The sequence below is a fragment of the Carcharodon carcharias genome, chromosome 12, assembly GCF_017639515.1.
Source record: "Carcharodon carcharias isolate sCarCar2 chromosome 12, sCarCar2.pri, whole genome shotgun sequence".
Lineage (NCBI taxonomy): Eukaryota > Metazoa > Chordata > Chondrichthyes > Lamniformes > Lamnidae > Carcharodon > Carcharodon carcharias.
Window position 1 is genome coordinate 124,099,860 of NC_054478.1, and position 22,454 is coordinate 124,122,313.

At 40.5% G+C, this 22,454-nt stretch overlaps 1 protein-coding gene across 3 annotated transcripts in view; it reads left to right on the forward strand.

The window, feature by feature from the left end:
• The first annotated feature begins 10,433 nt into the window (after positions 1–10,433).
• Positions 10,434–22,454, forward strand: part of ical1 (islet cell autoantigen 1-like) — a 135,004-nt gene continuing 122,983 nt past the window's right edge. For 2 of the 3 annotated variants that reach the window (XM_041200922.1, XM_041200920.1), the window contains exon 1: positions 10,434–10,736. The gene's annotated coding sequence lies outside the window, so the exon portion shown is untranslated. Of the gene's footprint in view, positions 10,737–12,462; positions 12,556–22,454 lie in introns of those variants that run through there. The other variant, XM_041200923.1, reaches the window with a different exon arrangement.

Consider the following 22,454-nt stretch of genomic DNA (forward strand, 5'->3'; position numbering starts at 1 on the left):
ACTGTCCAGCAGGTTCCTGAGCCACACAGATCAGGAAAGTCACAAGTTGCATTGTCAACTGCTTCATGTGGCGGGTAAAAATGGTTTCTGCAACAAAGCCTTTGTTTCGTCCAAGATGACCTCAGCCTTCACATGTCAATGGCAAGTCACATTACACAAGAATGTACAAAGGCATTTCTCCAAACATCCCTCCTTTCATAAAAAGAAAAAAAACACATTGTACACACTATCATTTACAGTTCCAAGTTACCCACATACACGGTCTATAAAGAAAGTAAACACTGTGAATAGAAAATTGTTCGCTCCAGTCTGTCTCACTTTCGTCTGTCTCTACACATGCGTTGCACATATAACCTTTAAAGCAGTCAGGTCTCCTGATGGTATGCAGATTGTTGTTGGTTGTTCATCTGGTGTTTGATGGTTCCTGAGGTAATGTCGCCTCTCCAAGGAATGTTATTGCCATGGTGAGTGTTGCTACTGATCCTTTGCATTTGTTGGGGAGCAGTTGACCTCTGGGACTGATGGGTGTTCCATTCCTTGTTCAGTTGGGGAAGTCAACTCTTCCTCATCAGCTGTCTGCTGTGAATGGGCAGTTTCTCCGGTCACATGTATGTGACTGCAGCTGTGGCAATATATCTGGTTGATCACTTTTACGTCTACAATTGAGGTGACAACTGCTTTACATAGGTTTCAAGTTGTCAATTGGACTGACTTTTTTTTTGAGTGTGTTGAATGTTTGTACTCTGACCAGCTCAACAACTCTCAACTCTGATTTGACTGCTTTATCAAAGTGAAATTTGTCTTTTGGTCGTTTCATTGATTTTGTCACACAGCCCTGACTTCAGTAGTTTTTTAGCTAACGGAAGAGTAGCTTGGGTGTGGCGTGATATTACCCGCTGGACTGGACTACTTTCCATGCCTTCAGTCACTTCGAAAAAGACGTTATAGCAGAGTTGGCATAAATGGGTCATTTTTTAGTTGGCAGGATGTGGCGAGTGGTGTGCCACAGGGACCAATGCTGGGGCTTCAACTTTTTACAATTTATATCGATGAGTTGGATGAAGGGACCTATGGTATGGTTGCTAAATTTGCTGATGACACAAAGATAGGTAGGAAAGTAAGTTGTGAAGAGGACATAAGGAAGCTACAAAAGGATATAGATAGGTTAGGTGGGCAAAGATCTGGCAAATAGAGGGAAAATGTGAGGTTGTTCATTTTGGCAGGATGAATAAAAAAGAAGCATAAATGGTGAGAAATTGCACAGCTCTGAGATGCAGAGGGATCTGGGTGTCCTGGTACATGAATCACAAAAGTTAGTATGCAGGTGCAGCAAGTAATTAGCAAAGCAAATAGAATGTTATCGTTTATTGTGAGGTGAATTGAATACAAGAGTAGGGAGGTTATGCTTCAGTTGTACAGGGCACTGGTGAGACCACATCTGGAGTACTGTGTAGAGTATTGGTCTCCTTATCCAAGGAAAGATGTAAATGGGTTGGAAGCAGTTTAGAGAAGGTTTACTAGATTAATACCCAGAATGGGTGGGTTGTCTTATGAGGAAAGGGTGGACAGGCTAGGCTTGTATCCACTGGAGTTTAGAAGAGTAAGAGGTGACTTGATTGAAACCTTTAAGATTCTGAGGGGACTTGACAGGGTGGATGTGGAAAGGATGTTTCCTTTTGTGGGAGAATCTAGAACTAGGGGTCACTGTTTAAAAATAAGGGGTCACCCATTTAAGACAGAGATGAGAAAAAATGTTTTCTCTCAGAGGGTTGTGAAACTTTGGAATTCTCTTCCTCACAGTTGATTGAGACAAAGCCTTTGGATATCTTTAAGGCAGAGTTAGATAGATTCTTGATAAGCAAGGGGGTGAAAAGTTATCAGGGGTAGGCAGGAAAGTGGAGTTGGGGTGAAAATTAGATCAGCCATGATCTCATTGAATGGCAGAGCAGGCTCAAAGAGCCGAGTGGTTTACTCCTGCTCCTAAATTGTATGTTTATATGTAGTAGGTGTGTTTCTCCAATCTAAGATCACCTTGTCTAAGATCTACTTGATTTTTTTGATGATCGCTTTGGCATTTTTCACCGCTACCTCGGCCTTTCCATTTGACAGTGGATAGAGTGGAGATGATGTGTAGTGCTTAGTTTCCTAATCATTCATGAAGTGTCTGAATTCTTCATTGAGGGCCATTGATGCACATCACAATGGCAGGAATGGCATGAGGACTGAACTATGCTTTCACACTTTCTTCGATCTCACTGGTAGTCGTTGCCGTTAGCTTGTCTACTTCCAGTAGTCTGAATGGTAGTTGACTGTGACAAGATAATCAGTTCCAAAGAGAGTGAAGAGGTCTGCTCCAGCTTTATCCATGGTCTGTTTGGGATGTCCTGAGTCATCAGCAGCTCTTTAGCTTGATGTTTATTACAAACACTGCACTAGCTGATGTGATCCTTAACCTCAATGCACATGTTTGGCCAGTAGAGCAATTCTTTTGCCTACCTCAGACTAGACTAAATTCCTTGGTGGCTTGCATGGATGTGCTTCAGCATCTTTTTTCTCATCCCCTTAGGGATGATGATTTTAGTTCCTTTGCATAAGATGCCATTTTGGACAATCACTTTATCTCTGTCTGCCCAATACTCTCTTATAGCAACAGGTGTGTCCTGGGTGGTTTCAGGCCATCTTTTCATCACTACTTCCTGTAGGACTTGGAGAGTTGTATCTGCTGCCTGTGTCTCAACCCATTCATCCATCATTGGCCTACATTGGCTCCTGGTCCGGTAACATCTCAATTTTAAAATTCTCATCCTTGTTTTCAAATCCCTCCATTGCCTCACCATTCCTTCTCATCTCTGTAATCTCCTCAACCGTACAATTCTCTGAGATCTCTGCAATCCTTCAATTCTGACATCTTGCACATCCCCAATTTCCTTCATTCTGCAATTGGTACCTGTGTTCTTCAGCTACCTACACTCTAAGCTCTAGAATGTACAATGATTGGGACTTTTTTTAAATCAAACTAGCTTTGAACTTCTTCCAGCATAATGAGTGGAATTATGTTGCTGTCGTGTTATATTTTATAGATTCTGCCTGTTTCATTGTTGTTGGGTTTGTTCATAGCCAAGTTATACTGAAATGCTTTAATCCATCCAGAACTGCTCAACTCCAGTGCTCCTTGTGACTAAGCTGTTGGAGGAATGAATGAAGTGTAGCTAACAGGAGAAAGCGGGATTTCTGAGTAGACATCAGGCTGATTTTTCTTTAACTGAGCTAAAGCATTGAAGCCAATTGTAACATTCATATCTGTGGCCAAGATCAGCTGACACAGTGCAGGTTGGTGTTTGGAGAAAATGCCTTTGTGCACTGCTGTCTCTTGTATACTGCTGTCTCTTGTGTACTGTGGTTTGCCATAGTCATGTGACTACTGTGGTCATCTTGTGCAAAAGCCATTTTTACCCACTGCATGGAACATGGTGTCAGAAGTGGAAGCAGATGTACATAACCAACATGCTGTTTAGGGCTGCACTCCCTTCATCCAGAGTGCAAAATGTTACAGATTCAACAAGAAGCAAGAGCACGATGTGCTCTGGAAGTCATCAACCCAGCAGGGACATTGAATCTAACAGACAAGATCTAGCTCAGATCAAGCAAACTACACAACAAGATACACCGGAATATTGTTGGAAAAGAGTCATATCTAAGCTTTTTGCCTTGCACTCATCAGGACACTCGCAAGAATACCAATATAAGGGGGAAAACAACAAGTTACATTGTATGTGAGAAAGTGCTGATTAGTTAGCAAGTGTTGTTTTCAGCAATATTGAAGTTCGACACTACCAAACAACTATTTGAACAGTACAATAGCTAGCTGCACTGGCACTAAGTCTTTTACTCCAGCATCCCATCACACCACATCCCCCCACCTCCCCTCCCCTTGTTAGCCACCATTAACTCCAATTTGTCCAAAATGTAATCCTTCCTCTATCTGTCCTGTACTTAGTCACAACCACCTGTCATCTCCATCCTTGCTGATTCAAGCTGGGTCCCCAAGGACCATCATATTCAATTTTAAATCCTTATCTCCATCTTCAAACCTTTCCACAGCCTTGGCCCACTCTACCTCTTTTACATCTTATAGCCTTATCTTTCCCCCATTCACCATATTCTTTGATTCTCCTAATTGGATCTTTGTGGCTTCCATTTATCCCTCTGTTGCATGGCCTTTAGCTACTTCAGCACCACTTTCCAGAACACCTTCCCTGAATCCTCTGCCTTTCCAACCTTCTCTGTATTTATAAACATTCTGACAATCCATTTTTTTGGACCACACTCTTCATCACTTGGTCTCAACTCTCTCTCCCTCATTGCCTTCTATCATTTATCTATTTTATTGTTTCTTCTCTCCTCAATCTGTAAGACACTTAAATGGTCTCCTTCAGTGTTTCATGAAAAGCTATGGCAGGAGGCTGTGAAGCAGCCAAACCTGTGCTTCAATGACTCTGCCTTGGAGAAAGGAGGGGAGGCAGTATTGATTAAGTAGAACATTACAGTGTTGGAGAGAGAGGATGTCCTGGTGTGGTCAAGTACAGAATATATTTGGTTAGAGTTACAAAACAATAGAGGTGCCGATACACTACTGGGTGTATTCTATGGGGTAGCAAATAGTGGGGAAAATATAGAAGTGTAAATTTTCAAGGTAATTGTAAGATGTGCATAAAATATTGAGTAATGATAAATAGGAACTTTAAATACACTATTACTATCCCAATCTATATTAGGGTAACAGGCAGAATGGAGGAAGATTTTTCTGAAGTATTTTCAGGAGAATTTTCTTGATCAGTATGATTCCGGCCCAAAGGGATTGAAATATCTGATTCTGCAGACCGAGGTGGGTCAAGTGGATCTAGTGCCAGTAGGGGAAGATTTAGGAAACAATGATCATAGTATGATAAAGTAAAAATTAGCTATGGAAAAGAAAAAGTAACAATCTAGAGTGAAAATACTTCATTAGAAGATGGCCAATTTCAGTGGGATGAGAACGCATCTGACCCAGGTAAATTGGAATCAAAGATTGGTTGGCAAAACTGTAACTAAACAATGGGCTGCCTTTAAAGAGAAGATAGTTCGTTTACAGTAAAGGTACATTCCCAAGAAGTGGAAAGGTAGAGCAAACAAAGCGAGAGCTCCCTGGAAGACAAAAAAGATGGAGAGTAAGATGAAGCAGAAAAGAGTATGTATGTCCGATTAATCTATAAGAAGAATGCACCATCCCTGGCTAACTAAGGAAGTTAAGGATAGCATCTAATTGAAAGCATACAAAAAGCATACAATATTGCAAAGACTAGTAGTAGGTTAGATGATCAGATTTATTTTAAAGCCAACAAAGAATGACTAAAAATTAATAAGGAGGGAGATATTAGATTATGAGAGAAAGTTAGCTAGAAATGTAAAAACAGATTGTAAGAGTTTCTACATGTATTTATAAAAGAAAAGGGTAACTAAAGTGAGAGTTGGTCCCTTAGAGAGTGAGACTGGGGAATTAATGGGGAACAAGGAAATAATGGATACCAGAGAAGACAGAAAAAAATTACAAGAATACTTGAAAATCAAGAGGTAACAGGGAGGGAGAAACTTAAAACAATCATAATCACTAGAGAAAAGATACTGGGAAAATCAAGAATAAAAGGCTGACAGGTCCCCTGGAAGCGACTGCAGAGATAGTGGATGCATTAGTTGTAACCTTCCAAAATTCCCTAGATTCGGGAAAAGTCCAAGCAGATTAGGAAACCTCACATTTTCCTAACTTATACTCCATCTGCCAAATATTTTCCCACTCACCTAGCCTATGTTTATCCATTCGCAGACTCTTTGTGTCCTCCTCACAACTTGATTTCCGACCTATCTTTGTATTGTTAGCAAATTTGGCTACAATACAGTCAGTGCCTTCCTCCAAGTCATTAATATGTAAATAATTGTGGCCTCAGCACTGATCCCCCGGCACTTGACTAGTTACAGTTTGCCAAGTTGAATATGACCCATTTATCCTGACTCTGTTTCCTGTTAGTTAGCCAATCCTTTATCCATGCTAATATATCACCCCCAAAACCGTGAGCTCTAATCTTACGTATAGCCTTTTACATGGCACTTTTTAAATGCCTTTTAGAAATCCAAATACACTATATCTACTGGTTTCCCTTTATCCACCCTTTATTATTTAAGAATGCTAATAAATTAGTCAAACATGATTTCACTTTCACAAAACCATGTTGACTCTACCTGATTGTATCATGATTTCTAAATGTCCTGACACTCTTTTAATAATGGATTCTAGCATTTTCCCAGTGACAGATATTAGACTAACTGGCCTTTGATTTCCTGCTTTCTGTCTCCCTCCTTTCTTGAAAAGAAGTTTTACATTTATGGTTTTCCAGTCCACTGGGACCTTTCCAGAATCTAGGGAATTTTGGAAGATTACAGCCAATGCATCCACTATCTCTGCAGTGACTTAAGACCCTAGAATGCAGGCCATCAATTCCAGGGGACCTGTTAGCCTTTAGTCCCATTAGTTTCCCCAGTACTTTTTCTCTAGTGATCATGATTGTTTAAGTTCCTCTCTTTATTTTCTACTATTATTGTTGGGGTGCTTTTTTGTGATGTTACTGCAAAGACAGATACAAAATGTATATTGTACAAAGTCTCTGCCATTATTTTCTCATTATTAATTCCCCAGTCTCACCCTTTAAGGGACCAACGCTGGCTTTCGCTACTATTTTCTTTTTATATATTTGTAGAAGCTTTTACTGTCTGGTTTTATATTTCTTGCTGATTTTCTCTCTTACTCTAATTTCTTCCTCTTTACTATTTTTCTAGTCATCCTTTGTTGGTTTCACTGTCTTTTGATCTACCACTAATCTTTGCAGCATTTATCACCTTTTTGTTCAGTTTGATACTATCTTTAACTTCCTTAGCCATCGATGGTGCATCCTTCTCATTGAGTCTTTATTTCTCAATGGAATATATCTTTGTTGAGAGTTATGAAATATTCCCTTAAATGGCTGCCACTGTTTCTTTACCACCTTACCTTTTAACCTATTTTCCCAGTTCACTCTAGCTAACTCTGTCTTCATATCCCTGTAATTGCCTTTATTTAACTTTAAGACACTAGTTTTAGACTCACATTTCTCACCCTCCAACTAATGTGAAATTCTACCATGTTACAATTACTCTTGCCGAGTGGATCATTTACTTTGAAGTCATTAATTAATTCTGTCTCATTTCACATTACCAAGTCTAAAGTAGCTTAGTCCCTTGTTGGTTCCAGAATATTTTGTTCTAAGAAACTGTCCCAAATACACTCTATGAACTCATTCTCCAGGCCGCCTTTGCCAATTTGATTTGTCCAATCTATCTGAAGATTAAAATCACCCATGATTATTGCAGGACTTTTCTTACAGGCCCCCATTATTTTTTGATTTATACTCTGTTCTAACAGTGTAGCTAGGGGGCCTATAAATGACTCCTACCAGTGGATTCCTTCATTTGCTATTTCTTATCTTTGCCCAATCCGATTCTACATCTTGACCTTCTGAATCAAGATCATTTCTCACTGCTTCACTGATCTCATTCTTTATTGATAGAGCTACACCACTCCTTTTCCTTTCTTCCAATCCTTCCAAAACATCAAATACCTTAAATATTCAGGTTCCAACCTTGGGCACCTTGTAACCGTATCTCTGTAATGGCTTTCATATCATACTCATTCATTTCTATTTATGCTATCAATCCACCCATCTTGTTACTAATGCTATATGCATTCAGATAAAGAGCTGTTAATTCTGTCTTTCTACTATTTTTCCCTACTCTGATCTTATTTGCTGGTGCACTCTTATGTTTGTATAGTCTGTGCCTTCCTCTCACACTCTTATAATCATTACCCGTATTGCTACTATTGCCTTGTCCTTTCTCTTTAACTTTCCAAATCTCCCCTCATGTGAACTCTTTACCCCCACTATTTAGTTTAAAGCCCTTTCCACAGCTCTAGTTATGTGACTCACCAGGACTCTGGTCCCAGCTCAGTTCAGCTGAATATTGGCCCAATGGTAAAACTGCCTTTTTCCCCAGTACTGGTGCCAGTGTCCCATGAATCGAAATCCATTTCTCCCACATCAATCTTTGTGCATTCAACTCTGATCTTATTTAATCTATACTAAATTTGTTCATGGCTTGGGTAGCAATCCAGTAAATATGTTTACGGTTCTGTTTTTTAATTTAGCTCCTAGCTGCTCATACTTCCTCAGCAGAACCTCTTTCTTAGTCCTACCCATGTCATTGATAGGCAAGTGGACCACAGCAACTGGATCCTTCCCCTCTCACTTCAAGTTCCTCTCCAGCCCCCATGGCCGGAGGACTCCTACCCTTAACCATGGCACCAGGCTGGCAACACAGCCTTCAGGACTCATATTTCTTGCCCCTCCCTAGTTTTGTAATTTCCTTCAACCCTGGCACTCCTTTAATTATGGCCTTTTGTGCATTCCCAATTATAGTTGCTCCATCAGTGGCAGCTCTGCCTCCAATTGCCCAGGCTTCAACTTCTGGAATTCCTTCCCTCCGCCTCTCTACCTCTTCACTCGAAGGGTTGTGAATCTTTGGAATTCTCTACTCTAAAGGGATTTAGGGAGGAACTTCAAGAGTGTGATATCTTGGTGGCTGAAGGCACAGTCCCCAATGGTGGGGGGAAAACCTAGAAGAAATATTTCCACAGGATTGTGTGTGGGGAGGACAGGTGTTCCTGAGCTATAGGATGTTACAAATAGTGGGTAAGACCATCGAGTATTTTAAAACAAGGATAAGAATTTGAGGTATTTGTGAACAGGTAGCCAATATAGGTCATTGAAGTGTGTGCAGATCTGGTGTGGGATAGGTCATGGACAATTGAAATTTACAGCAGGTGGAGAATGGCAGGCTAACGAGGGGGACATTGGAATAATCGAGTCTGGAGATAAAAAAGACGTGCACAAGGGATTTGCATAGGTAGAGGGCAGTGACAGACATGGGCAATTTTTGTAATCAGCAGATATGGGGTTGTAAGTTCAGGTCTGAATTGAACAATCTAGGTGAGCCTGAGATAGTGGCTGGGGAACTTAATGAAATCACTGGCAGAGGCAGACTTTACAGTGGGGCTAAGATGATGGCTTTGGTCTTCCAACTCCCTATCTGAAGTAAAATTCAGCTCATCCAAGACTTGATGTCAGGTAAGCAATCTGACAACACGAGTGGCTGTGGATGGTTTGATGAAGATGGTGTTGAGGTAGAGCTGGGTGTCATCAGCACACATGTAGAGGCTGAACGCAAGTCTGTGGGCAGTCGCAAAGGGTCAGCACAATGATGGGGATGAGGAGACCAAGGAGAGATCTTTGAGAGTTTCCAGTAGTACTTGTCCAGGAGTGAGAAGAGGAACCATTGTTGGAGATGCTCTGATTGCAATTATATAGGTAAGAGTATAACCTTAAGCAAAGATAGTTCGACTAACCTAGAAGATGGAGCAGAAAGGTTGCAGGAGTTGTGGTCACGCATGTCAAAGGTTGCAGACAGCTCAAGAAGGATGAGGAGGATTAACATCTCTGCCTGAAAGAATCTTGCATGTGACTTTAATGCTGTGTTAGGGCCAGAAACCTGATTAAAGAGATATAGTGATAAGCATTGCCAAATCTGGTTGAATGCATTCCCAGAGATTTCAGCACATGACCTCACAGTTGCCTAGCCAAATAAGCTTTCTCTCCCCCCACCCATCCAATAAACAAGCATTTACAAAGAAATTGAAAAAAATTCACAATTTCCCCTAACATTCCTTTATTTTCTTCTCCTGATTTGCTTGCAACAGTGCCCCAATTATAATTTTTTAATTTATGGAGACACTAAGATAATCGTTGATCCATTTTACAAAGTGTGTGTGTGACGCTGGGTGAAGGGAGAGGGAAGGCTTGGCTGTAATGTCATCCACTGTCCAACGGATAAGCACCATCGAGTGTGGCTTGAATCTCAAACCCAGATTTGTTGATTGGTATTATTGCATAGTCCATAATAACTCGTAACAATAAATGGGTTAAGGTCAGGATTGAAATGACCTCAGTGAGAAAATCTAGGCTTCACTGTCCACATTCACACAAATAGATGCTTGGTTGAGGTATCAGTAAAGAACCTAGCACCCAACAAACATTAATTTTACAGGAGGAAATAAAATTGTGCAGAGCAAGGGAACTGTACTCAACATCTTAACCTAAACTCACTTATTCCTCTTTTCTACTCAGAAACATTTCTCAATGCCATAAAATCAACTTTTCTTCTATTCCACTTAATACTGCAGCCCCGCCCCGTGACAGGAGGACTCGTCCCCGTCGCAGCGCCGCCCCGCGGCCGGGAGGACTCATCCCCGCCGCAGCGCCGCCCCGCGGCTGGAGGACTCGGCATCGCATCCTGCTTTGGTGGCTCTGAAGCGGATCTACTGATGGAAACAGCGAGTTGAGAGAAACCGCTCCGTCGGTTGATGAGACGGTCATTCCTGTGTCAGTAACGCCGTGTTCGGCGTTAGTTTGTCCCGCGAGGAGGGAGCCTACCGGTCTGCACTGGAGCCGGCCATTCAGCGCCGCGGCCTGTCCGAGGGAGTGGGGCCTCGATTTGGTGTGGAGCTGCAGCCCAGCGTCCACGGCTGTGAGCGGACGGAGGCTGCAAACCTGGAGCAGGTGAATGTGGGAGAGTGGGTCTCCCTCCCTTCCCTTTAATATTCTTCAGGTTGTTATTCTAAATTGAAAATTTGGGGGCAGAAAATGCTGTTCTTGAAATTGGACCATTTAAATTGCCCAAGTCACTTTCTGTATCTCCAGTTAGTAGTGTCAGGGTGGAAATTTCCTTAGGGAGGAGATACTGGCCTTGGCGCGGATGCAGTGTAGATTCACCAGAATATTGGGGTTAGATTATGAGGACAGGTTGAAGAGAGACTAGGTTTGTGTTCCCTGGAGTTTAGAGGATTATGGGGTGATCTGATTGAGATGACTAAGAGTTTGATAGGGGAGATAAAAACTATTTCCTTTAGTGGGAGAGTCCGGAACAAGGGGACATCATAATCTTTAGAGCTGACCCATTCAGGGTTGATGTCAGGAAGCATTTCTTTAACACAAAGGGTGATGGAAATCTGGAAATCTCTCCTGTAAAAAGATGTTGAGGCTGGGGCTTAATTGAACATTTCAGAACTGAGATTGATAGACAAGGGGTATGGACTGAAGGTTGGGTGGATGGGAATAAGGAACAGGTCAGCTTTGATCTAATTGAATGGTGGAACATATTTGAGAGGCGCAGTTGCTTTTCCTGGCCCTATGTTTCAGCACAATTGATGGAATATTTGTGTTGCTTGGTTTTTCTGCCTCATGTACAGCTTGCTGTTCTGAGTTCACCTGCTGCTGAAATCCTCATCCATGCCTTGTTATCTCTACACTTAACTATTCCAATGTACTCCTGGCTGGTGTCTCATATTTTACTTTCCATAAGCTTGAGCTCATCTGAAACTCTGCTGTTCATACCCTAACCTCGCACAAAGTCCCATTCATCTATCGCCCCTGTTCTCAGTGACCTACATTGACCCCTGGTCCAGCATCGCCTCAATTTTAAAATCTTTATTCTTGTTTTAAAATCTTTTCACGTTCCTTGTTCCTCCCAATCTCTGTAACCTTCTCTGGCCTTGCAACACTCTCTGGGCTCCTCCAACTCTGGCCTCTTGTGCATCGCCCATTTTAATCATTTGATCATTGGCTGCTGTATTTTCAGTTGCTTTAGCCTCTAAACTCTGGAATTCCCCTCTCTCACTTTACCTTTCTTCCTCCTTTAGGAATTTTCTTAAAACCTAGCTCTTTGGTAATCGGTCCTAATGTCTTTTTATGCGGCTCCATCAGATTTTGTTTGGTAATGCTTTTGTGAAATGCCTTAGGATTGTTTGCTATGTTAAAGATGATAAATGCAAATTGTTGTAAATTTTAGCTGACTTTGTTTTTCTCATTTGTATTTTTATAGACACACTTTTCTGAGTTGTCACCTCCAACGCCACTAACCCTCTTGGTTTGGTCATCTGTCAGTTTGACAAATTTGCTTTATGTTTCTGTATTCAAATTTGCCTATGTAAATTAAAAACAGCACCACATCGAGCCCTAGCAACAATCCTTCGAAAAACTCTTGTTTCATATCAGTTAGCTAATATACCCAATTTGCAGGCATTACTGTGAATTCTACAGCTTTAAGTTTAACCAGTTGGCCTTTTCTTAAGAGTCTAAATCAGAAAAGTAGTTGGTTCAAGTTTCACTCCATAGACTTGACCACATATCCAAGTTGACACCCCTGTTCAGCACTGTCATAGGTGCAGTTTTTCTGATGAGTTGTTAGGCCTAGGCCCCATCAGTGCTTTCAGTTGGATGTTAAAGATCCTATGACATATCCTAAGAACAATGGAGTTCTCCTAGTGTACAACCGAAAGTTTATCCCACAACCAACATCACTAAACTACAGCATTAATTGGTAAGACGGATTTTGTGATCATTTATCTCATTGCTGTTTGAGCTTGCTCTGCACAAGTTGTTTCAAGTTCTACCTTCTCAACACATTGATTCACTGCCCTTGGAAAAGTAGCACCTTTGAATTTTTAAACTCTGACTGCATTACAACACCAACACTACCATGCTTCAGGACTACTTCATTGGATGTAATGTGCTACGGGACATACTCAGGTCATGAAAGGTGTTGTATGAATAAAAGCTTTTCTTCTATGGCCTAGTTCCTGAACCAGGAACATCTTGACTTCAAAATTCTCATTCTTGTTTTCAGATCCTTTAGTGGCCTCGCCCCCCCTTTTTCTCTGTAATCTTCTCTAGCCCTATAACCTTCCGAGATCTCTGTGTGTTTCTAAATCTGTCCTCTTGATTGTCCCAAATTTTAGTCACTTCAGCATTGGTGGCCGCGCCTTCAGCTGCCTGGACCCCAAGCTTTGGAATTCCCTCCCTAAACCTCTGTGACTTTCTTTTTCCTCCTTCAAGATGCTCCTTAAAACCTGTCTTAATATTGCGTCAGTGTCAAATTTTGCTTCATAAAGCTGCTGTGAAGTATATTGGGACATTTCATTCAAAGTGCTATATAAATCTAAGTTATTGTTGTTATAGTACTGGGTTGGTTATTGCCTTTACCACAAACCTAATAGAGGGCCAATGTGGCCATTGTTAATGCTGCAATAACATCAAGCATATTAACAGTTCAATATTTGTAATGACATTTGCTGGTTTATAAAAGGTTAGGCTGATAATATCACAGGAACCGATATTCTAGAATGATTTGAAGGTTTAATCCCATTCTCTGGTTCAGGTCATGTTAACAGTTTTGTCACTGCGGTGATGTTTTTGCACTTTACCTCCATTTGAGCTGTGAATAAACACCCAACAAAGTGATTATAATGGTAATGTTCAGCATTTAAATCAGATTCAGGCATCTGTGCTTGCTTCCAGTATTCCTGCTGTAAAATCTGGTGTACACAGATGCATTGGATCAACAGGTATACCAACAGCAGACACAAACTAAATTTAACAGCAGAGATATCAGGAGCTGACTCACCAAAATGGGGGCCTCGTGAATTCTAATTTAAGGAAAAGGAAGTTTACATCCTGTACTTCCAATCTGGAAGGTGCCTTGAGAGAGAACATTTGAACAATAAAACTCTGGTGCAGTACTGTATAACACTGGGGTACAGTACTGGTGGGTACAGGTCTGTCATTGTATAACATTGGGGTACAATACTGATGAGTACAGGTCTGTTGCTGTATAACACTAGTACCATACTGCCATATTCAGGTCTGCCACTGTATAACACTGGGGTAGCGTGCTGGTGGGTACAGGTCTGTCACCGTATAATACGGATACAGTACTGGTGAGTACAAGTCTATCACTGTATAACACGGGTACAATCCTGGTAGGTACAGGTCTGTCACTGTATAACACTGATACAGTACTGGCATTTTCAGGTCTGTCACTGTATAACACTGAGGTAGGGTGCTGGTGGGAACAGGTCTCTCACAGTATAACACTGGTGTACAGTAATGGTGGGCACAGGTCTGTCACTATATAACACTGGGATACAGTACTAGTGTATCCAGGTCTGTCACTGTATAATGCTGCGGTACGGGTACTAGCATGTTCAAGTCAGTGACTGTATAACACTGGGGTAGCATGCTGGTGGGTACAGGTCTGTCACTGTACAATACGGGTACAGTACTGGTGAGTACAAGTCTGTCACTGTATAACACTGGGGTTCAGTACCGGTGCGTCCAGGTCTGTCATTGTGTAACACTAGGGCATAAAATTGACAGGTACAGGTCTGTCACTGCATAACATTGGGGTACAGTACTGGCAGGTACAGGCCTGTCACTGTATAACATGGGGGTACAGTCCTGGTGGGTACAGGTCTCTCACTGTATAATATGGGGACAGTACTGGTGAGTACAAGTCTGTCACTGTATAACACTGGGGTACAGTACTGGTGGGTACAGGTCTGTCACTGTGTAACACTGGTACAGTACTGGCATGTTCAGGTCTGTCACTGTATAACACGGGTAGAGTGCTGGTGGGTACAGGTCTGTCACTGTATAATACAGGTACAGTATTGGTGGGTGTAAGTCTGTCACTGTATAACACTGGTGTACAGCACTGGTGGGTACAGGTCTGTCACTATATAACACCGGGGTACTGTACTGGTGGGTTCAGGTCTGTCACTGTATAACACTAGGGTACAGTACTGGTGGTATAATATAGGTGGGTCCCGGTCTGTTTATCACTGATCCATCATTGAGTAAGATCCTGGCTGTTCTGATTGTGGCCTCAATTCCCCATTCCTGCCTGCTGCTATAACCCTTGACTCCCTTGTAGATCAAAAATTTGTTTAACTCGGCCCTAAATATATTCAAGGACTCAGCTTCCACTGCTGTCTGAGATAGAGAATTCCAAAAGTTAATGACCCTCTGAGAGAAGAACTTTCTCCTCATCTCCATCTTAAATGGAGACCGCTTATTCTGAAACTGTGCCTCCTAGTTCTAGATTTCCCCACAAGGTAAACATCTACCATGTCAAGCCCCCTCATGTTTCAATAAGATCACTTCTCATTCTTCTAAACTCCACAGAGTATAGGCCCAACTTGTTCAACCTTTCCTCATAAGACAACCCCTTCATCCCAGGAATCAGCTTAATGAACCTCCCCTGAACTGCTTCCAATGCAAATATATCTCTCGTTAAATCGGAAGACCAGAACTGTACACAGTACTCTAGTTGTGGTCTCAGCAACGCCTCATACTTCCCTACTTTTATGCTCCATTCTCTTGTAATAAATGTCAACACTCCATTTGCCTTTCTAATTACTTGCTGTACCTGCATGCTAAGTTTTTGTCATTCACGTAAAAGGACATCCAGATCCCCCTATATTCCAACATCCTGGAGCCACTCTCTATTTAAATAATAATCTGCTTTTCTATTCTTCCTACCAAAGTGGACAACCTCTTTTCTAATTTTCCAATATTATACCCATCAGCCAAATCACCGACCTCTCTTTATCCCTTTGTAGACTTTTTACATTCTCCTCACAACTTAAATTATGGCTGATCTGCATCTCAGTACCATTTTCTCACCTTTGCTCCATATCCTTTGATAATATTACCAAACAGAAATCTATTGATCTCATTTTTGAAAGTTCTAATTGTTCCAAAATCCATAGCTGTTTTAGCAGAAAGTTCAAAATTTTTACAACCTTCTGTGAAAAAGAGCTTCCTGGTTTGGCTTCTCACTGGCCTATCTCTAATTTTAGTGCATGATTTCCTTTGAGCTTGATTTCCCCCACCAGTAGAAATAGTTTTCCTGTATCCACCCTATCAAATCCTTTTAAAGTTCTAATGGACTCAATCAGTTCACCACTTGTCCTCTTGCATTCAAAGGAATAGCTCATGCAACTAGCCCCCGTAATTTAACACTCTAACCCTGTTATCATTCTGGTGAATCTGTGCTACAGACCAGTATATCCTTGAGGTGCAGTGCCCAGAACTGAACATAATACTCTGTACAACTGAAGAATAATTTCCTCGCCTTTGTATTCCAGCCCCCTTGAGATAAAGGTCAACAGTCCATAAACCTTTTGATTGTTTTTGATCCTGAAAACTAGCTTTTAATGATTTGTTTACTTAACTCCCAAACCTCTTCACTCCTCCACATTCCCTTGTTTCTCACTATTTAGGAAATGCTCTGATTTATCTTTGCTGGTTTCATCTATTTAATGTTCCTCCTAACTTAGTGTTGTCTGTATAGTTGTGTACAAAACTCACTATTCCTTCAGCCAAGTTACATAAAATCATACAAATTAGGAGCAGGAATAGGCCATTTTGCCCCTCGAACCTGCTTGGCCATTTGGTAAGATCTTGGCTGATCTAATTGAGGCCCTTGTGACCTCAACTCCAAATTCCGCCTATCCCCGATATCCTTTGACTCCCTTGTTGGTCCAGAATCTATCCACCTCTTTCTTAGAGAGAGTGTCTGAGAATAAATTCTGTTTTTGTTTTGGATTTCCAGCATCCGCAGTTTTTTGTTTTTATCACAGGTCATTTAGGACTGAGATGAGGAGGAATTTCTTCATTCAGAGGGTAGTGAATCTTTGGAACTCTCTGCCCCAGGCTCAGCCATTGAGCATGTTCAAGACTCATTGATAGATTTGTACATATTAAAAACGTCAAGGGATACAGGGATAGTGCAGGAAAATGGTGTTGAAGTAGAAGATCAGCCATGATCTCACTGAATGGCGGAGTGGGCTCCAAGAGTTGAATGGCCTACTCCTATTTCTTATATTTTTAAAAAACATTCAATGATCCTGCTTCCACTGCTCTCTGGAGCAGAGGGTTCCACAGTCTACGGCCCTCTGAGAAAAAAATTCTCCTCATCTCTGTCTTAAATTACTGCCCTAGTTCTAGCCTCTCCCATAAGGGGAAACATCCTTTCAGCATCTAACCAGTCACGTTTCCTCAGGATCTTTGCTGTTTCAATAATACCACCTCTCATTCTTCTAAACTCTAAAGTTTACCGGTCCAACCTTTTCTCATAAGATAACCCCCCGGTACCATTGCAGGAATCAATCATGTGCACTTTCTATGAACATCTAATGCCTCTTCTTAAATAAGGAGACCAAAACTGTACATAGTACTCTAGATGTGGTCTCACCAACACCCTGTACAACTGTAGCAAAATATCCCTACTTCTATATTTCATTCCCCTTACAATAAACAACAACATTCCATTTGTCTTCCTAATCACTTGCTGTACCTGCATACTAACTTTTTGTGATTCATATATCATGACACCCAGATCCCTCTGTATCTATGATTTCTGCAATCCCTCCCTATTTAAATGATATGCTGCTTTTCTATTCTTCCTGCCAAAGTGGACAAATTCATATTTTCCCACATTATACACCATCAGCCAAATTTTTGCCCACTCACTTAATCTGTCTTTATCCCTTTGCAGACTCCTTATGGCCTCTTCATAAGTTACTTTCCTACCTATCTTTGAGTCATCAGCAAAGTTAGCAATCATACATTCGGTCCCTTCTTCCAAGTCAGGCCCCAGCACTGATCCCTGTGGCACTGATGTCATTTCATCCTGCCAACTCAAAAGTGACCCATTTATGCCTACATTCTGTTTCCTGTTAGTTAGCCAATCCTCTATTCATTGATAATATATTACCTGCTGCACTATGAGCTCTTATTTTGTGTGGTAACCTTCAATGTGGCACCTTGTCAGATGTCCTCTGGAAATCTAAGTACACCTCATCCACAAGTTCCCCTTTATCCACATGGCTTGTTACTTCCTTAAAGAATTCTAATAAATTAGTCAAACATGATTTCCTTTTCACAAAACCATGTTAACTCTGCCTGATTGCATTGAGATTTTCTAAGTGCCCTGCTATAACCTCCTTAATCATAGATTCTAGCATTTTCCCAAAACAGATGTTAAGATAACTGGCCTGGAGCTTCCTACTTTTTGTCTCCTTCCTTTCTTGAATAGAGGTATCACATTCGCTATTTTCCAATCTGTTGGGACCTTTGCAGAAACTAGGGAAATTTGGAAAATTACAACCAGTTCATCTTCTATCTCAGCAGCCACTTCTTTTAAGACCGACCCTAGGATTATTATGACAGAGCCGATGGTAAATGCCGAGCTGCTCGAATCCCAAAGGGAAATTTGAAACAACTGTTTTGCAATTTGTATAAATTTTGAGATCCATGCCTTGAATTCAGTAGTAATAAGACCACCAAGTCTTATAGGTTTCTTACAAAACTGAATTAAACCTTTATTAATAGAAGAAGTGATTTTAGATACATACATTGATTTATAAATTACTACTATGATAACTTCTAAATCTCCTAATTAATTTAACTCGCAGTTACACTTTCATCAAGGCAACAGTAAGACACACAGATTTTAAAAGACCCAGGCAAAAAAAATGATACCCTGAACAATCCAATTCCAAGTGAATTTTCTTAACTTCAGTTCCTTGTAGACAGCAGCTTGAGCTTGGATGTTGGATGGTTTCACACTTGTTAGATCTTAAAATGCCTGCCCTTACACACAATCTTCAATCCTTTATAAATATTTTCCCCTTTGGATGCAAATTCCCATTGTTTCACTGTGTCTTTGGACTTTACCTTTTTGATAATAAAAATCTCTCATAGTACCAATTTTACCAGTAATCTTTGGGAAAAATAAATACACTGTTTCTGACTTCTGGCTAGGTGAAACATTTTACCCCTCATTTGAATTCAATTAGCATGGTTTATTTAAAAATGCAAATGTTCCCTTTACACCTATGTCTACCTACTTAACATTTCAAATCTAGCTTATCTTCCAATACATCAAAGCCTTCAGACCAGCTGACTTTAATTTAATTAAGTCACACACAAACACACACACACACACTAACATTATGAGAATTATTACATCTTCCTGATAATTTGAAGTCCATCAGGACCCAATGACTCGTCAGATTTTAGTTCTAATAATTTTCTCGTTACCCTTTCCCTGGTGATTGGACATGTTTAAGTTCCTTCCTCCCTTTCGCCTTTTGCTTCACAATTATTTCTGGAATGTTATTTATATTCTCTACAGTGAAGACTGACAGGAAATCATCAGTTCAATTCATGCGCCATTTCCTTGCTTTCCATTATTAATTCCCCAGACATTCTCCCTAGAGGAGCAACATTCGCTTTACTTACTCTTGTCCTTTTTAAAAGCCTGTCGAAACTAAGTCTGTTTTTATATTTTTAGCTAGCTTTCTCTTGTACTCTAATTTCTACCTCATTATTACTTTAGTCATTATTTGCTGTTTTTTATATTTTGTCCAATCTTCTGACCTGCCACTCATCTTTGCAGTATTGTAACCTTTTTCTTTCAGCTAGTTACTATCTTTAACTTCCTTAGTTAGCCACAGATGGTGTGAACTACCCCTAGAGTTTTTCTTTCTCACTGGAATGTATCCTTGCTGAGTGTTGTGGAATACCTCCTCAAATGTCTGCCATTGTATCTCTACTGATCTATACCTTAACCTAATTTCCCAGTTCACCTTAGCCAGTTCTGTCTTCATGCCCTCATAACTGGATTTATTTAAGTTTAGCTTAGACCCACTCTTATCTCCCTCAAACCAAATGCGAAGTTCAATCATGTTATGTTCTCTGCTACCTAGGAGTGCCTTTACTGTGAAGTCATTAATTAATTCTGTCTCATTGCACATTGCCAGATTTAGAATAGCCTGCTCTCTGGTTGGCTTGAGGACATGATGATTGCTGTATCTCATAAGCTCCCATTATTTCTTCCTGCATACCCCGTCCTAAATTGTGGTTACTGTTCAGGGGGTCTATAAACTATTCCTGCAAGTAACTTTCTACCATTATTGTTTCTTATCTCTACTCCAATTGATTCTACAGCTTGATCTTTAAAACTAAAATCATCTCTCCCTAATGTACACATGTCATCTTTGATTAACAGAGCTACCCCTCCACCTTTTCCTAACTTTTTGTCCTTCTGAAGTGACAATGAATATTCAAGGGTACATGACATTTTGCAGCCATGTCTCTGTAATGGCTATCTGATCATACATATTGATTTCTATTTGAGCTGTCAATTCATCCATTTTGTTGCGAATGCTGCGTGCATTCAGATCCAGAGCCTTTAGTTCTGCCTTTTTATTATTTTTGCAATCTGCAGCCTTTTCTGCTGGCGCATTCTTAAGTTTGTAAATCTGTCCCTTCCCTATCACTTCTCTTATTGCAACCCTGCCCTCTCTCTTTAATTTATCACATCTTCCCTCATTTGATCCCTCGCCCCCACTATTTAGTTTAAAGCCCTCTGCACTGCCCTAGTTATGTGACTCACCAGAACTCTGGTCCCAGCACGGTTCCCAATGGTACAGCTTATACTTTCCCCAGTACTGATGCCAGTGCCTTACGAATCGAAACCCATTTTGGTTAAATATTATTAATTATAATTAATTCTAACTATAACATATTAATAGATATGATGAAAAGATGCAGTCCCAGAACAGATCCTGGGGAAATCATTGGTAACGTACTGCCAATCAGCCTACCTACCCTACATTTTCACTCTTTGTCTTCCAACCAATTTCCAATCAAGGTCATAACGTTATCTCCACTTCCGTGTCCTCTCATATTTGTTAATAATTATTAGTGGAAAACCTTATTGAACACGTTCTGGAAGTCCACACTTAGGTACCATACACTCTCTTACCTATGTTATTCGTGACCTCAAAAAATTCATCTAGATCAATCAGAAATAACTTATGCTTAATAGAGTTTTGTTGGCTCTCTGCAATCAGATCATAGTTGTCCAAATGCTCAATCACTCTATCTAATGACAGATCCAAGTAGATTCTCCACAATTGACTTTAAATTGACAGGCTTGCAGTCACCTGGTTTCTCTGTCCTACCCTTTTAAAAAAAAAAATTGCATTTACGTAGCATTTTTCATGACCATGGATGTTCCAGTGCTTTTTGAAGCCAATGAAGTACTTTTGAAGTGTAGTCATTATTGTTGTTTAGGAAACACAGTGGGCAACATGTGCACAGCAAACTCCCACTAACAGCAATGTGATAATGACCAAATTATCCAGTTTTTGTGATGTTGATTGAGGGATAAATATTGGCCAGGAAACAGGTTAATTCCGCTGCTGTTTGAAATAGTGCCATGGGATCTTTTACATTCACCCAAGAAGGCAGATTGAGCCTCAGTTTAATGCTTCATCCAAAAGAAGGCACTTCCAACACTGCGGTATTCCCTCAGGAGTGCACTGGAGTATCAAACTTGATTTTTGTGCTAAAGCCTTGGAGTGGGACTTGAATCTGGAACTCTATGACTCAGAGGCGAATGGGCTACCAACCAAGCCGCATAATGGAGTGACATTAGCAAATTTCCATCCTAATGGTACAATTCCTGAATCAAGAAAACATTATGACTAACACTTCTACAATTTCCTCATCTACTTCTTTTAATAGCCTGTGGTGAAAACCATCAGGTCCTGGAAATTTAACTATCTGAGGTCCCATTATTTTCTCAGTTACCATATTGTTACTTATACTGGTTCCAATAAGTTCCTTCCCTTGATTTATTTTTAGTTTCTAATTTATCACTGATATAAATTCTCTTCCTCTATTGTCAAACTGATGAATCAAGTGTTGGCAGATACAGGTCTGTTACCACAGAGCATTGGGGTATAGTACTGGTGAATACACTGTTGCAGCAGTAGGATACAGTAATGGTTGGTGGGTATAAGTATGTCACTGTATAATGCAGTTACAGTACAAGTGAGCACAAATCTGTGACTGTTACAGCAGTGTGATACAGTATTGGTGGTACAAGTGAATACAGATCTTTCACTGATGGTGACTGTATGGAGAGCAATTTGAGGCAGTGAATTAAATGTGAAGCATATTGGGTTAATTCCCTGCCCCTGTTTATACCACAGTGGAGCCTGTGTATCTCTGCTCTAGTCAGCCCATGGATGGAGAACAGATCAGTTGCGTTAAACTGCATTTAAATAATTTATCGAACACCAGTTTTGGTGAATTATATCAATAAATATAAACTGGTTGCAAGTCTTTCAGAAATTTAACAAAATCCTATGTGCTGAAAACAAAAGAATTTGCTAGCAGGTCTGTCAACTTTCAAAAAAGTGTTAATGCTTTGGGTGGGGCTTAGATCTAAAAATATCTCACCCAAAATGTTCACCTATCTTTCTAATTACTTAGAGTTCAATGGGAAATAGTCAGCATGGACTTTAAAAGGAAAGGTCATATTTGTCCAATCTTACTGAATATTTTGAAGAAACAACAAAG